The sequence below is a fragment of the Neopsephotus bourkii genome, unplaced genomic scaffold (genome assembly GCF_033783945.1).
Source record: "Neopsephotus bourkii isolate Nb327-2 ecotype Australia unplaced genomic scaffold, CSIRO-AGI_Nbou_v1 NB_994, whole genome shotgun sequence".
NCBI classification, from domain to species: domain Eukaryota; kingdom Metazoa; phylum Chordata; class Aves; order Psittaciformes; family Psittacidae; genus Neopsephotus; species Neopsephotus bourkii.
Window position 1 is genome coordinate 4,018,721 of NW_026901486.1, and position 16,289 is coordinate 4,035,009.

The window sequence follows — 16,289 nt, forward strand, 5'->3', positions numbered from 1 at the left end:
CAGAACTGGAGCTGTGCCATGCCACCATGGTTAACACCCCCCTTTTGTTTGGAGAACCTCCACAACACAACTTGAGAGCTTTAACCAGGACCATCAGGAAAATGATGTGATGTTTCAGTGGAAACCAGATATGAAAATTGTTTCTTTGGGCTCATGTTGTGGGATGCTGCCCCTGCCACTGGGGAAAACAAATCCTGGTTGTTGGGGCAGGATGGGGGCGGGAGAGTGATGCTCTGCCAGCCTGGAGGATTTGACAGGCACCAGGGATGCTGAAAATGCCACACAAGCCTTGTTCTTACCTTGAGGCAGGTCAGTGCCCAGGATGGGCAGTGCTGCTGGGCTGTGGCTCCCACTGGAGTCCCTTGGGATCTGGGAACCAGCTCCCCTTGCTTGGGAAAGGCACGTTTATGCTCAAATGATGCTGCTTATAGCTCCACCATAGACAACAGCTGAAGAGAAATGAACATGCCATCAGCCACATTATTCCTTCCCGTTTAGTTACTGCTGCTTCCCTCCTCAGCTTCTGGTGGTGCAGGGCTTCTCTGCCCAGTGCAGGGTCTTTGGGAATGCCAGGAAGCATGGGAGTCACCCCAGAAAGACAGAGGGACTCACTACAGCTGCTCATGAAAACCATCCTCATCTTGATGGGGCCAGTGGCAATGAGACATGCATAGAATCCAGCTAGTGGGTGTTGCCAAACTTTATCTGTGTCAGCCGCATCATTGCTCTTCTGGGGTACAGAACACTTTTCTGGCCATCAGGTAACATGGAAATTTCTTTCTTTCTGGAGGTTACTTTAAGATAATATAAGAGGAGTTGCTGTGCTTCCTGATGAACACATGGAGAACTATCTACTTCTGTATAAGGGTCTGCTGAATTTCTGAGCACTGTATTTAACCAGGGCTTCACGCCACCCTGTAATCCTTGTAGCTGCTTTTGGAGGGGGTTTTGTTTGGTTTTGGGTTTGTTTTGGGGTTTTGGTTTTGAGGTTTGTTTTTTGTTTTCCATTGTTAAGATAGCTTCATGTTACTGCAGTAGAGAACTTCAGTTTGTTTGTTGGTTTGTTTGCTTGTTTAAATAAATGCTTTATCCCACCTCTACCTGCAGTCTTCAGCTGTATAGGGCTTCATGAGTTTGACCCAGTGCATTTTGAGATGGAAATAGGGAGAAGAGAGAGAGGATGATGACTTGAAGATTCAGGCAACAAGAGAAAGTTCTCATTGATTCCTATTTTCTTGAAATTTAGTAGTAACATCTTCATTGATTCCAGTGGCAACAGGGCTGCAGTCTACTTAAAAGGGAAAATAATGGTATTTGACCCAACAAATCTGTTCCAACCTCACATCTCCTTCCCTGCTTTTGCACCAGCTCCCGGTATCTGGCTGAGCAAACCAGCCATGTGCTATCTCCAAGCTCTACTTTCCCCTTCAACAGCTCTGTCTGGTAACTTGTTTTACACAATATGGTAAAGCTCCTTCCCCAAAGGGCCATGAAGGCATGGATCCAGTTGCCAGAGAAGGCCACTGATTCCTCTCCACAAGGACACTTGGCTTGGCTCAGTATCCAGGGTTGTTTTCATCTGAGACTGAGCTGATAAGGGCATTTTCTTTCAAGGGAAGAAGCATAAACTGTATTTATATGCAGGTAATTTCCTATTTGTTGGATTTAGTGTAATGGGCTGGATTTCTGGCCTGTCTCTCCAGCAGTCTCCAACCACACACAACATATTTGCAATTGTCCATGTGGGAGATGTTTTGCCAGGAGCTGGAGAGACGCCACGGTATGGCTGGCTGTGGAAGGACACAACCAGTCTTCTTTACTCTGCTTTTTCTATAAGGAAGTATGAAGGACCAAGTCACCTGCTGGGCATTTGCTGTTGTGTTCATTACAGGTGTTTATGCCACTGACCCATCATCTTGTCTGGGCATACTATATATATATATACATATATATATATATATAATGTAAGAAATAAACCATAGCTAATGCCCTCTGAGCCACCTTCAGGACTTGGTGATTTTGCAGGCAAGTAGGACCATGCTCACCTAGGGAGCAGGAGAGATTGAACTACATGTGTAGTAGAGGAAGGATGTACTGAAAAAACTGGCAGAAGAATCTCCGACTATTCATGGCCAGGAGGAGGGGAATATGAAACCAGCAGTACATCTGGAAACCTACCCCATTCCTCTCTGCAGGGGTTTCCAGAAGACAAGACCCCACTTTACAGCAAACTGATAATCATTAGTCTTCTCTGTATCATTTGACAGTTGCAAAGCACCTCGGGATCCCTCCCTGCAGGAAATTTGTCACATTTATTATATTATCTGGGTTTTATATTGCATTCCCTTTAATGGCTGCCATGGGAGTATGCTCTTGAGGTTTAAAGATTGAGCTTTTATTTAAATGTATGTTCCTCTAATGTTACACATCTGGTTTTGTTTAAAAGTAATGTTACTAATTCTAGAAATCCTTTTTTTTTATGGGGTCCTTTATAACAGGTCCATCTAGCTCTCAGGCCCTGGATGTTACCAGCAGCTCCACCTGAGCCAGTGTGCTTTCTGACATCCAGAACCTTCCAGTTTCACCCTCCAGGGAACCTGTGTGGGGTGGTCAATGTACATGAAGGTTTTGCAGAGGAACTTCCTTCAGTCACCTTTGCATTATACTCAAAGTCCAGCAAATACTAAAAAAGTCTCTGAAAAACAGTAAACGTCTGAATGCCTTTCCTTTTCTGGGAGTACTTGGTGCTTCTTCAGTCCTTTGGGGTTTGGACTGGTGTCTTTCAAGAAAGAGCACCTACCTGTGGCCCACCTATCCCTGCACAGTCTTTTGGTTCTAGACAAGGTCTTCTCATTCCTTGGGCACTGTCTGTCCCTTCTGCAGTAGGATCTAATCTCTATCTCTCAGTTTTGGGGGCCCCTCCCTCTTGTCTCTACCACAGACAAAGGGATAATGTCCATCACCATTTATGACATCTCAGGACGGGGGGATGTAAAGATATCAGTGCTCCATCCATTTGGGGCTGCATATGGATTCTGACTGAGCTACAGCATAGGCTAAAGTCTTTCACCTTCAGCATGTAAAATTGCCACCTAAAAACGTATTGTGCCAGGTTAATGGTTTTTGTTCCTCTCTGCTACCTGTGAAAAGTTCCTTTGCTGAGAGGAGCAGCCATGTCTTAATGGTGAGAGCTGCCATGAAGAACTGGGACAAGCCTGGATCCAGAGCGCTGCACAGGGAGAGCAGCAGAGGGAGGTGGCATTCCATAGAGCTTTAGTGCGAGGTGTCCCTGCCCATGGCAGGGGGGTTGGAACTTGATGATCTTAAAGTCCTTTCCAACCCTAAGTATTCTATGATTCTATTCCATGATTCTAAATAGGCGGTGGAAATCCCAGTAAGAGGACCATGGTGGCCATTCAGGCAATCAGACCAAGCATAGGAGCATGTCGAGCCACAGCTGGACCCCTTCATTTTTAAGGACAGCAGGCTCAACTCTTCTGCATTGACATCTGCAGTAAATATGTTTCTTTCCAAACCAGTCTACAAGATGCTAGTGCTCATATTCCATGAGAGGTAGATTAGGCAAGCTGTCAATTAAAAGCACTTGCTAAAGGTGAGCTGTGGATAAATTAATCCAATAGGAAAGCTCCATAGGTCAACAGCTTCCTGCCAAGGTTGGGGAATGTCATACCACATTGCTTGTTGGTAATGCACATGATGGTAATAGTGTCTGTAGGCAATGTCCCTGGATGTTAGTGACACCTTTGCCTCTAACCTGCATGGTGCTGTGGTTCATCATGTTTGAGCTGAAGGTTTGTTTCTGTAATGACTGAAGATCTTGTGCTGCTAAAATGCCCGCATGGTCACATCATACTAGCAACCTGGATGGCCGTATCTACACTTGGGAAGCATCTCCTCCTGATACACCGGAAAAGCAATTGTCACAAACAAAAAGGAAGATAAAGATGGGTCATTTTATAGGCACTACTATATGGAACTAATATTACAAGTGGTCTGACATGGAACAGTACCAAGATACAAACTGATGAAGATCCTCACAGGGGTCAGCAGGATTTAGCAGTAGCTGCTGGCTAAACCTGCAGGGATGAGCCGGTCCTGCACACTCTGCAGTCTGCTCCGTGTCCAAAAGCACCAGCCATGGAGTTGGAGTTGCTGCAAGAGCCACCCACACTGAAGAGGTGGACTCTAACCCTTCATAGTGAAGTTCTGCCTTCTGAAGCAGGCCCAAGATGACTGAAGATCTGTTCATCGGCCACATATCTGAATGGTCAGAATAAAGATTTCCTGCCAGTTCTGGTACACTGCAAAGGCAGAAAAATCTCTGGTGAGAGGTGACAGGGTGTAGGCACACCTGCATGCAGAGTGACACTTGAAAGTAGAACTTATTCTGTCAGCCATGACCAAGATAAGAAGTTAACTGATATCAAACATAGCTGACTCTGGGGAACCTTCAGCCTGTGCCCACTGAGTGCCCACAGGACATACTTTAAAGTCGCAGGAAACGCAAAAAGCCATGGCTCACACATGCTGTGGAAGAAGCAAATCTTCACACAGCGTCCCCCACAACTTCAGGAAAAGGGGTGGGAAAATCCCGATGCTCAGCAATGCGCTCCCCTGGCCACTTCCCTCAGATAACGTTTGGTTGTGTAATACACTGTTTAACACATTCTAGCATTGGCTGATGTTCCTCAACCAATCAGTTCACATCTGTTTTTTTTTGGTGAAACTTCTTCATATTTATCCTCGCAGAGACTTCAAAGAGGAAGCTGATGTTTTCAGAGATGCAACAGGAATTCTGGATTAGTTTGGGGTTGGGTGGTTTTTTGGATGAAAAGGAATTTGGGAGCAGAAGTAGTTCATATTTGTTCACCAAGGCCTTTGTTGTGCAATATGGATACCAGACATGAATATGGAAAAATAACATAGGTTTTCCTCGTGAACAGAAAGGTAGCTTTTATCCATAAAATGTCTCAAAATAACAACAATCCAAGTAATGAAAAGAAAAATCCTATCATGGGAGACAATTGGTTTGTCACCATTCAGACAAATACTTGTTATGCAAAACCAATTCTCATTGTAAAAGTCAATGCAGGACATTTGGGAATGTTCTCAAGAGCTTTATTCCCATCTCTGCAGTAATACAAAGTGGCACGATTCAACTGCCTTCATTGCAGCAATGGGTCAACCCCTCCGAAGTCATGGTGGCTGGGTAGGGAAACGGCTTCAGCCAGAAATCGCAGACATTTTACATCATGCACATTCTGGTTCTCAGTTTCCCGTTACTGTTTTCTTTCAGTTCAGGGATAATCCTAGATGTATGTTTCTTGCCATTTAAAACCAAGAGAAAAACCACAACAGTATTTTCCATGTAAGCCAAAATCTTTCACATGTGCCAACTGTCAAAGCAGACAAAAGAGCTTTGATCATAGTCAGACACCATAACTAGCTACTTGTTTTAATTACAGAAAGTTTTAGCTATTATTACATGACAGGCTGGCACATTCAGCACATGACATAATTTCATGAAAGCTTTTCATTTCTCCCAGCACAGCTCCAGCCGGAGGCTATTGCACTCACAGCAGAAGCATCAGTTCGAACCAAGTCAGGGAGAGATCCCAGACAGGGACCTACAACACCTGATCATACACTAAGCCCTGCTTCCAGCCTGGGTGGGAGACCATCATCCTTGGTGCCCCAGTCAGGGCAGAGCTGTGAACTGCCCACAGATCATGTGTTTTCTTTTGTTCTTTTCGTTTTAAAGATGAAACAATTCTAAATCCCTGTGTTCTGGGACTACTGCATATTGCTTTGACTTGAGGCTTCTCTTTTATTTATAGCTCACTAGCTGGTTTGGGGTGACTGATGAGATAACACCCAAAATACTGTGTTCTTTTCCTGCATGGATCACTGCCAGACCACCAGAAAAAGAACCCCAGCTGTGGCTCAGGTCAGTCCAAACAGTTTCACAGGTATTCCTGGGTTACTGCATGCTTTCAGCTCCCTTAGAAATACTTCCATTTTGGCACAGCTTTCTGTGAACAAACTTACAAAAGCAGTGATGAACAGCAAATCAAAGGGAGCATGACAGTTGTCAAAAAGGCTCTGTTCTGTTTTAACAAATGCTTATGAGGACTCATTTTCTCATAGCTGTGGAGCTCTAATCCTCATCTATTCAACTCATTAAGGACCAAATTATATCCCTTATCACTACATCTGATTTCAAATTAAATCAAGTAAGCATATTAAAAGGAATAAACACAAATATTTACTGACAACGATAACAGGAATTGGGCTGAAAGAATGTCTTTCCCTTAGAAAACAGTGGAAAGCAGTGTCAGAGCTTAATTTCAGAGATTTCAGTTTAACATCAGAGATTAATTTAACAGCCATTAAAACATCTTATTAACTCAAGTGCTAATTGAGTGCTTGGCAGGAGTAACAGAGCAGTGCCAACCATACACATGCATGAAAATTGCTAGAATTTGAAGAAATTCTGTGGCTTAACATTTTATTACTTTTATGACTTGCTTTAATAATATGCTTAGGTGGACTTACCTACTTCCTTTGTGCCTGCTTAGAAGATGCCATGCTCTGATGGCACACAGTCTCAGCTCTCCTTAGAAGAACCTAAATCCATTTGCAGTCCTTTAGGCCGAGATCTTCCCAATTTGGCTGGACCATGTGCCTTGCAGTGATGCCGGAGTCTGCAGGATGAAAGGTGCAAACTGCTGAGCTTTGCACAGTCTCAGTGCCATGACTGCTGATGTGATGGGCACTGAAGGAGGCAAGGTGGGCACTGGGGGAGCAACTGCTCTAGCTATTCCAGTAAAGAACCCATGACCATGCTGACCACCTCCTTCCCAGGACTGGTATTTGATTTCCAGAGACCAAATAATTTTTCATTCTTGTACATAGACAACTATGGTTTGTAGGGAGAAGTCAAACTGACATTGCTCCTTCCTCTACACTTGATCTTTAAGTGTGATGGTTTTTGGTTGCCACACATTGCTTCCCAGGTCCTTTCTTCCCTTGCACCCATAGCCTGAGAAGGCATCCTATCATGGCTTCTAGATTGACAGGACAGCCACAAACTGCTGTACTTCGCCTTGGCAGAAGCACAGAGATTGCTTCCACTCCCTTCCCCACCATTACTCCCAGTGGGAGGAAAGCAACTAGTTTTTCCTGTCCAAGCAAAGCCAAGACATCATATTGCCTGAATTTAGCTTAGGGCTCAAGGGAAATACATCCCGCTGCTGGAAGTGTTGCTCCAGACCTCTCCCCTCAATGACTACAAATAGAGATGGGTGGTAGAGACCTCACTCCTTGAGGGCAAGCCTGAACTTCAAGTAACACAGTCTGAATTAGTTGGGCACAGGCTGGAGATATTACAAGTTCAGCACATTCTAACCACATTACAGATACTTTAACACCAAATGAGAGCCAGCAAAATTGATGAGAAGTTATGGGTCATGAAGTTTGTCATGCATAAACCCACTGTAGGTCTAACCTTGTTTCCTAGCCCTCAGCAGAGGCACACCCCAAGTCTTCAGCTACAAAGAAAGCATTGGATAAAGCCAGGATTTACAGCCAGGCTATAGCTGCCCTCACTGACCCAAGCTCCTGACTTGTGTGTGGCTTCAACACGCACTCCCATACGCTGGGAGTCTATGCTGTTATTGCAGCGAGTGTGGCTCCTCCAGCTCAGCAGCTGCAGGGTTGGTAGTTTTACACAGAGCTGCCTGTAGTTAGGAGCCCCTGGAAGATGATTCAGCTTTAGTTTAAAAGCTGTTAAAGTGCGCTTGGTTTGTTTGCAGCTCCAGTGAAGCATGGGCCAGCAAGCATGAATGACCAGGACAGGGCTGGAAGCTGTAGCCGGGACAATGTTCCAGCTGCCAGGCTTGCACAGGTACTCCTCCGAGGTTGTAAAGTGCTTCGAGTGGTTGAATGCGCTGGGAACCCCGTTCAGAGGAAGGAGGGAGGTTGTGCTGCATAGATCATTGTTCCCAGCCATCTAGAACTGACCAGCCACCAACCAACCAGTGCTTATTAATAAACCCCTTTAAGGAAATTGGCTGGAGTCTCACTTTGCATTGTGCGGAATGAATGGAGCTAAATATAATCCCGAGTTCATTTCGCTGGATAACAATGCGAGAGAAACTTCCTGTTCTAGCAGCAATCCCTGAGTTTAGAAGGAGGAGTTTCTCTAGGCTGGGTGAAATTCCTCAAATCTCAAGATTCGTTAAGGTCACTCTCTGGATTCCCCTCTCCTCCCAAATAAAGTATTATTTGAATACTCTGTGTGAAGGGTAACGCAGAGTCTTTGTTAGAGCCCAGCTGAAAGCACAGGATGTTTTAACCAATGAGCACGCAGAAACAAAGGTACTTCTTGGCTTAAGACCCAAATTCAATAATTATTTTTTCAGCTGAACGGGAATAAAGACATTATTTAAACATGTCTCTGTCATCTCACACTGCCTGCGGCTTGCTGTTGGGTATCTGTTTCTCAGGAGCACTGTGGCAGCTCCTAATGTAAAGGGGAAAAAATATAACCATTTCCTTGCATGGCTTCATTTGGGATTACATCTCCTTCTTGGAGCACCATGTCAGAGGAGGGTTTCAGGTGCTAACAAAGCCCATGGTGGGTGTGCAAGTGCACAGTTGTCTTTGCAAAGAGGCCTGTTTGTGTGGCAGAGTCACAAAACAAAAGGCCTCTGTGTTTGATTTTTGGTGCTAAATGAAGCACAGGCTGGCTGGGCTGCAGGAGAGATGGGATCACTGGAGAACTGGGAGCTCAGCAGTGGCGCCGCTGCCAGGGCTGGGACTTGGGAGATTCAGTGATGTAAAAATGCTTTAATCCTGTCAGGCTCCTTCATTCTGCCTTTGGTTATGCTACCAAACATCAGCCTTTCTGATGAGTTCTTCAGGAACAGCTTCAATCCCCCAGTGCTGCCAGCAGGAGCAACCTCCTTGCAAAGACCTTTGCTGTAGGAAATAAACACAGAGCTAATCTGAGAGTCCTTTTTTGCTCTGCAGGTGCAAAACCTGGTCTTTTCCTTTTGTGACAGTGCCATGCATAATGGACACGAACCCAGTATTGCCAACAGATACTGACCATTCAGCTCAGGGAGCACCTAAGGTGCTGGGTTCCATTCAAGCCCCGCTGGGCTGCACCAATTCCCAATAGAAGAGATGTTGAAAGAAGTCAGGCAAACCACAGTTGTTGTGGTGGGGTGGACACTTAACACTTAATGGGTGGTGGAAGCTTTAGGAGATTGCTAAAGCCAAAGTAAGAAGGTTTGTCCGAGTGGTGAGGTCCCTGGGCCTCATGCATCTGAGGCTAAAGCACTGGATCAAGGGTGTAAGAAAGGAGGAGGCAGAAGCTGGTGAGATGTAGACAGAGGTTTATGTTGGAGATGAAGAGGAGAGAGGGCAGGAGGCCATGACCTTGGGGTAGGAGTGAGGGGAGGTGGAAAACAAGAGACATGCTGGGTACCTGATGAGTATCTGCTGGCGATCTCTTGGGTGTCTGCTGTTCAGGAGCGTTGGGCTTGTGCTTCTGTGCCACACCTGTATGACTTGCATAGACAGACACTTGTATCTGCAAGATTCTACCATGAGTGCAACAAGCTATTTGTTTCTGAAGGGCTGCAGCTGTATAGAGACGACACACAGATCACCTTACCCTCCATCAGTGAGATCTTACAGGAGTAGACACCTTGGTAGCCTTGATCATAGTTCCACATGACCTGAACCTGCAAAAGAAACTCAACGTTACCAGTTGCTCCTATCCAGCGAGCTGGATGGTCAGGAGTAGCTTTGAACTGCATGTGTGCCTCTGCATCACCTGTCTGCCAAGTGGTGTTTGGCCTCTCAACTTGGAGCATCACCATGTGGCACTTTCCTTCACCGTCCCATGGTTGTGGTTCTCCACATCTCTGTGTGATGTGGCTCTGAGGAGCTCCTGGCACAGAGCATAGGGTGGATTACAATTGGGGGAGCATGTTGTGGAGCTACCTCTGCTCACTGGATGATGAACACATGGGCTGGAGCTTGGATTGTCCCCTCAAACAGAGGCTGAGATGCTCCAGCACAGCCATGGAAGAGACAGGGCTCAAGAAAGACATGGTTCAAATAACTGAGATGACTTTTTGTACCTCAGACAGGCCCTGCAGAAACTGCTGAGCTGCGAGGAGAGGCTGAAGAATGCTGAAGCAGATTTCATGCTCTTGCCCTGCACTTTGATGCTCTCAGCTAACAAGTTAATCAGCCACTTGTTGTCGTGCCTGACGGGGGAAATAACAACAAACACAACCAGAGGATGAACTGTAGAGAGCAAACCATCTTCTGGCATGTGCTCCTTTGCAACATCAAAGCTCACATCAAGACTTTTGTAGAAGGTTGTTTCTCTGAGTTTCTTTAGCTCTGAAACTATGAGGAGTGTCAAACCCCATTTGCAGAGAAGACCTGGGGAGAAGGATGCTACTGACAGGGCAGAGATGTTTAATATTTCACAAAGGGCATGCACAGACTAACACACAGTTCTCAAAACCTCCTCATTAAAATGCTTTAATTAACACTGGTTCAAGTACCAGCAGATGTGAAGCTTCGTGTGTCTTGAATACATTGGGGGGTGCTGGGCACTGCCCAGTTCCCCATGGGAGTATCCTTTCCCTTTCTCAGGGGAGGAATGTGTCATCAACCCCCTCAGTATCTCCTTTTAACACCGGATGAGTTTCGTCATCTTGAAGGACCAAGAAATGTGTTTTTTTCACATGACCACATACCAGCCCAGTGATCATTCATGCAAACAAAGTCAACAGTGTAAAGGGAGCAGCAGGGATGATCTTTTCCTTTTCAAAGGCTGTAGTTTCAGTTCCCCAATGCCGTCTATCCAGCATCCAGACTAGGCACTCTCCAGCTCCTGCAAAGGGAGTACTCTTCTTTCCTTGGCTACCTTATCTCTCTGTTTGGAGGAGGGACAAGAAGAGTGCTTCAGACCAAGCCAGACAACAGCAAAGCAGGGCACAACCCCACCTCCACAAGGTCATTTTAAAAACAATGGAGTCACATCCCCAGCAGCTTCCTTCAGTCAGCACTGATGTGGGAGGAAGCTACAATGAGTAAGGTCTGCTGGAGCACTCATGCTGAGTGAGCAGCTGGAGGAGGGCACCCCCACATCCAGATGGGCTGGAAGAGGGCATCCCCACAGCCAGATTGGCCAGAGGACAGCTCCTCACATCCAGAGGGGTTGGAGGAGGACATCTTCATATCCAGATGGGCTGAAGGAGGGCACCCCCACAACCAGATAGGCTGGAGGACGGCATCAAGGCATCCAGATGAGCTGGAGGATGGCATCCCAACATCCAGATGAGTTGGAGGATGGCACCCCAACATCCAGATGAGTTAGAGGATGGTATCCCAACATCCAGATGAGCTGGAGGATGGTATCCCAACATCCAGACAAGCTGGAGTAGGGCATCCCCAGCATGCAGACGAGCTTGCGCTTCAACCTGCAATAGATACAAATCTCCATTCCAGAGAAAATGCATTTTAATTATGCAAACTCTATGTGCATTTTTAAATTTTAAGGGAAGAAAAACAGGACCCTGCCTTATCTTTTTGTGAAATCATTATTCGGTTTGAAATGCATGGATAATTAACGACATTATCATGCAAATTTAAGTGAATTGAGCTCGCTGAATTAAAGTGACTTCACCTGCCTAACCATAAGAATTGCAACACAAAGCTGTAGCAACGCAGCTCTGAGCGCTGGTTTTAGTGCAGCACCGTAAGAGAGGGCTTGTGGGAGGGCATCTTCTGAAAGAATGCAGACGGTATCTTTTAGGAGGAATTCATCCTTAGGAAACCATTACCAGCTCTGTTTTTCAGACTGGGCTGGAGTTTATACACAGAGCACAGAAAGAAAATAATGACTCATCGAATTTAAGCCAAATTTTCAGTGCTCCTCCCTCTGCTCTTTCTCCCTTGTCTCGCTGCCCAGGAGGCACATCAGCCCTTTATCAGTGGTAAAAGCAAAGTAAAAAATTCTTACGTGTTGCCTCTGAATGGGAGCCATCAAGCTTTTTCAGGTTTGCAGTTCTGCAGAGCTCTTGTGTCAGACTTGCAGTCACACGAAAGATACCCTCCTACTGAGATCAAGTTGTTTCCAGTTCCTGGGATTTTACAGTGTCACGTCTTTGACTGGAAGGTTTCAGACATTAGCGCTTGAAGAGGATGTGCACGAACATCTCCCCTTCTCAGGAAAGGACCACGTTAAGGCTCCTTGAAAAGCAAACCATCCAAAACAGACCCTGGATGCTCAGGTGATTTTTCCAAAGAGATTTTGGGGTTCCTCCCACCATTAACTTTGCTAATGCCCACACAATAACTTGGATCTCTGGAAGAGAGTTACAGATCACGCTTAGGAAATACCTCAGCTTTTGTTCAGTTGTGGCTTGGGTGGGGTGTCCCAGTCATCCCTCCTGGACACTGATGGGCATTCTGTCATTGCAGAACAGTGCTGGTCGCAGGGACACAACATCATGGCTGATTACAGACACTGTTAATGAATGTTGTCCTTAGAGAGTCACAAACAGCTAAAACTGGATATTTTTTCGCCCCAGGTACCTATAAACTGAGCAGAGGCCTATCTGGGCTGAAATGCTTTGTTACTACATTGAAATTGTCAAAACCGTTGTCACGTAAATCCATGTTTTACTGGTATATAAACTACTTAGCAATATCACTTTTGACAAAGGTCATGAATGCCATATAAGTGGACAATTTTAGATATGGTTTTGAGTGGTTTTAGGTGCATCACCCTCATTCTCCTCCCCCCTTGCATATCTTACCTCAAAAACGTTTGAGCCCAGTGCAGTATTCAAAAAAGTTTAGCTGAAAGAAGAAACAACGTGTTGCTTCTTAGAGAAGCAAAGGGGTCCAGGAGTTTCCCTCTCCCTGAAAGTCACTGGAACTTCATTTGCCCAAGTGACATCAGAAACTGGGACTTCAAAGCCGTTCAAAATTGTACAGCTGAGAAAAATAGAGAAAGGCTGTGACTACCCTAAAATTCTAAACCATTTAATGCCTTTTTACAGAGCACATTTCCATTTATCAACTGTACCCAAAGCTTCAAAGAGCGAGCAGTGGTGGTCAGTTCATCTGCCCATCCCTTCCTTCTACTTTTGTCTCCCACTTGTTGAATCTTGCTTTTGGTTGCACATCCATAGAAAAAAGACTTACTTACATTTTCCTATGTGTCTGCAAAACACCAGCCACAACACCTGAGCCCTCTAGGTTCTAGTGTAATAAATAATAATAGTCATAATAATAATGATTCCCAGTGTGGACAGTGTGCAGTGAGGCAGCCAAGAGGCCGACCATGAGCACCTTTGTAGTCTGACATCTAATTACTGGTGAAGAAGAGGGTGGAGGAAGACCAGCTATAGCAGGGGAAAAGGGAAAAGCTCTTGGGAGAAAACACAGGTAGACTCACTGTCCTCATCTGTGCTTAATGAGGATACTGTGACTGAATGCCTTTAAGGTCTCACCCCAGAGAACCCCCTTTTGTCTGTGTAGACTTTATGGTCCTTTTCAGCAGCCAAAGGATTTCTGCAGGCTGGTGTAGACTTTGAAATGCTCCAACATGGGACAAATGGGACAACAAACATATAGGGACTGTTGTGCTGTTGGGAAAGGCTGGGAGATGGGAATGGACTGTACAGGGCAGATACAGAAAGTCTGCTGGGTCCTGAAACTCCTTGATTTATCACCCTGGTGCCAAGCATCTGTCCAGCACATGGTCAGTCGACATGACACATCTAAGAAATCCCATGTGGAAATCCAACAGCCTGAGATGTAGAGCTGTATCTATGAGCAGGATGGTCCCTTTTACCCTGTGTTTCTGCAGGGGGCTGAGCTGCAGAGCAGAGAGCTGGCAGGGAGCTGGGTAGGTCTCTTTGGTTTATGGGAAAAATCTGCAATTTTGGAATTTGTTTTCCACTCTGAAGCAGGTAATAAACTTGTCATGGATTATAATTCCAAAGTTGTTTAACTGGAGGTAGATCAAAGTGTTTGGTGTCTGTGAAAGACAACATAGGCTGTTAAAATAATCCATTTTCTATGGGACTGAAAGAGATTGAACTGAAACATCCCAAAATAGAAATGAAATTTCTTGTTACCAGTTTTTTTTCTGGTTTTTGTCCAAATTGAAGCATTTCTACAAGAGAATTCATTTATCAGCATTTCCAAGCAGAAAACACCAGCCTTGAAGTTTCCCATCCCTGGTACTGTTATTGCACCACTGCCAGAATAGCCACAGAGCATCCAAAGCTGGAGAAGCTGGGGACCTGCAGCTGCTTGTGCTGGCAGCAGCTTTTGGGAACAGTCACCATATGCTAATGTGGGATACACTGGGATCGCCTGGGATACCCAGAGCAGACACCTAAGCGTTCACCCAGAGCCCTGTTAGTGAGGCACACATGGACGGCTGGTTGCTGTCACCGCAGGCAGAGCTGGAGGGCACTGCACATGCAGCTGCCTCTGCACAAAGCAGTGTCCTCCAAGGCATTTTCTCATCTGAACAAATTACCCCGAAGTGCCCCTAAAACATTCAGTTTACTGGAAGAAATCAGAGAGACGTGAAGATACAGGTTGCTTTGTGCTGAGCTGACCAGAGAACTGCTCCTGCGTGATGTGGCACGGCAGCAGCAGGTGAGAGGCAGATGAAGGCATGTCAAAGACAGTGATGCTCTGCAGTGACATGTTGTCCTGGAGTGTAAATTAGGAGCTGGAAGGGCTCAGCAGCAGTTCAGCACGTGCTGACAGCAGGGTCTGTTTGTGCATCAGGAGCCAGAGGCGACAGCCCAGCCTGCAGGACCAGCTGCCAGAGCCATGCTAAAAGGTAGTCTAAAAATAAAGTGCTTATCAGGGCGAGAAGGGCCAAGTATTTCATCACTCTGCCTCGACTGATGACTAGCACAGCACGGCTAGGAGGGTTTCTGGTTTGTTAGGAGCTGTATGGTGATTCACAGTTTGCTGGGCTGGGGCAAATACCTCCTGTTGACTTCAGCCTTGCAGGAATGTTGATGTGACCGCTCAGCTGCCTTGTCCCCCACTCACTGGTATCTCTACTCTCTACGCAGAACAGAAAACACAGCGCTTTATAGAGAAAGCACACAAACCCCATGGAGTCGTGGCTGAGCCAACACCTGGAAGAAGCAACAGGTTAGGGGTTAGGTGCTCATCTCCCTCTTGCCCACCTGCCCTGCAGGGTAAGATAGGCAAAACATCCCCTGCAAGGGAAAAGAAAGCTTCACCTCATCAGTGTGACTGACACTGTCCCCAGCATTTCATTGAACACGGGTAGGTTTGCGTCTCCCAGGCCTTGCATCCCTGGGGCACAGGGTAAGGGTAGGGAGAGGAGCCTGTCAGGGGCAGAGCACCAGCAGGGTGCACCCACCGCCCTTGTAGCCCTCCCGGCAGGCAGGGCTGGCTCTGGGCAGGCTCCCATCTGACACAGGGCAGTTTCAAACGCATGCCCGCACCACACCACGCCAACCTAGATACACCCTGTGGCACCAAGGGACGGCAGCTGCACCCTCAGGCTGCTTTTACAACGGGTAACCCAAACGAGAGCTCTGCAGCGCGGCTGCGCTGCCGCTCGCACGGACCCAGGGCACACACGGCTGCAGGGGCACGCTCAGCGCTGCCGCCGCGCCGGGAGCCCTCGCCGTGGGAAAGGCTTTGATGCCACCACATCTCCCGGGGCCGCCCGCCGGACTCCGCTTCCCCTTGGGTACCCGGGCGTGTAAACAGCGGCGCCGCCGCGCACGCAGGAGCCGCATCCTGTCAGCCCCTTTTGCAATCAGCGGGGCCATCGCCTTGGCCGCAGCGCAGAGGGGTTGCGACACGGGGGGGAGCAACAGGGATGTGTGGGGCAATGCAGGGCTGGTTCCGTCAGGGTGCGGCGCCGGCTCTTTGCACCCAGGCTTTTACTCTTCAAGGGACTGGGGCTACGTGCACCAGTGGATGGTTTCTGCAAGTAATTCTCCTCTCCGCAGGAACATGGATCTGACTTTGTAATTCATGCGTGCCTGGGAAGTTCAATCCAGTCCCACTGGAGTAGCAAGCTCAGTGGGAGTTTATTTATTTAAAAGAGTGCATGCAGTAGCATGGAAAAGAAGGAAAAATCTATTGGAAACCATAAGTCTTAATCCTAAACCAGCTTTGCTTTTCTTAAAATACAGTCTAGGGGAACTGCTTGTAAA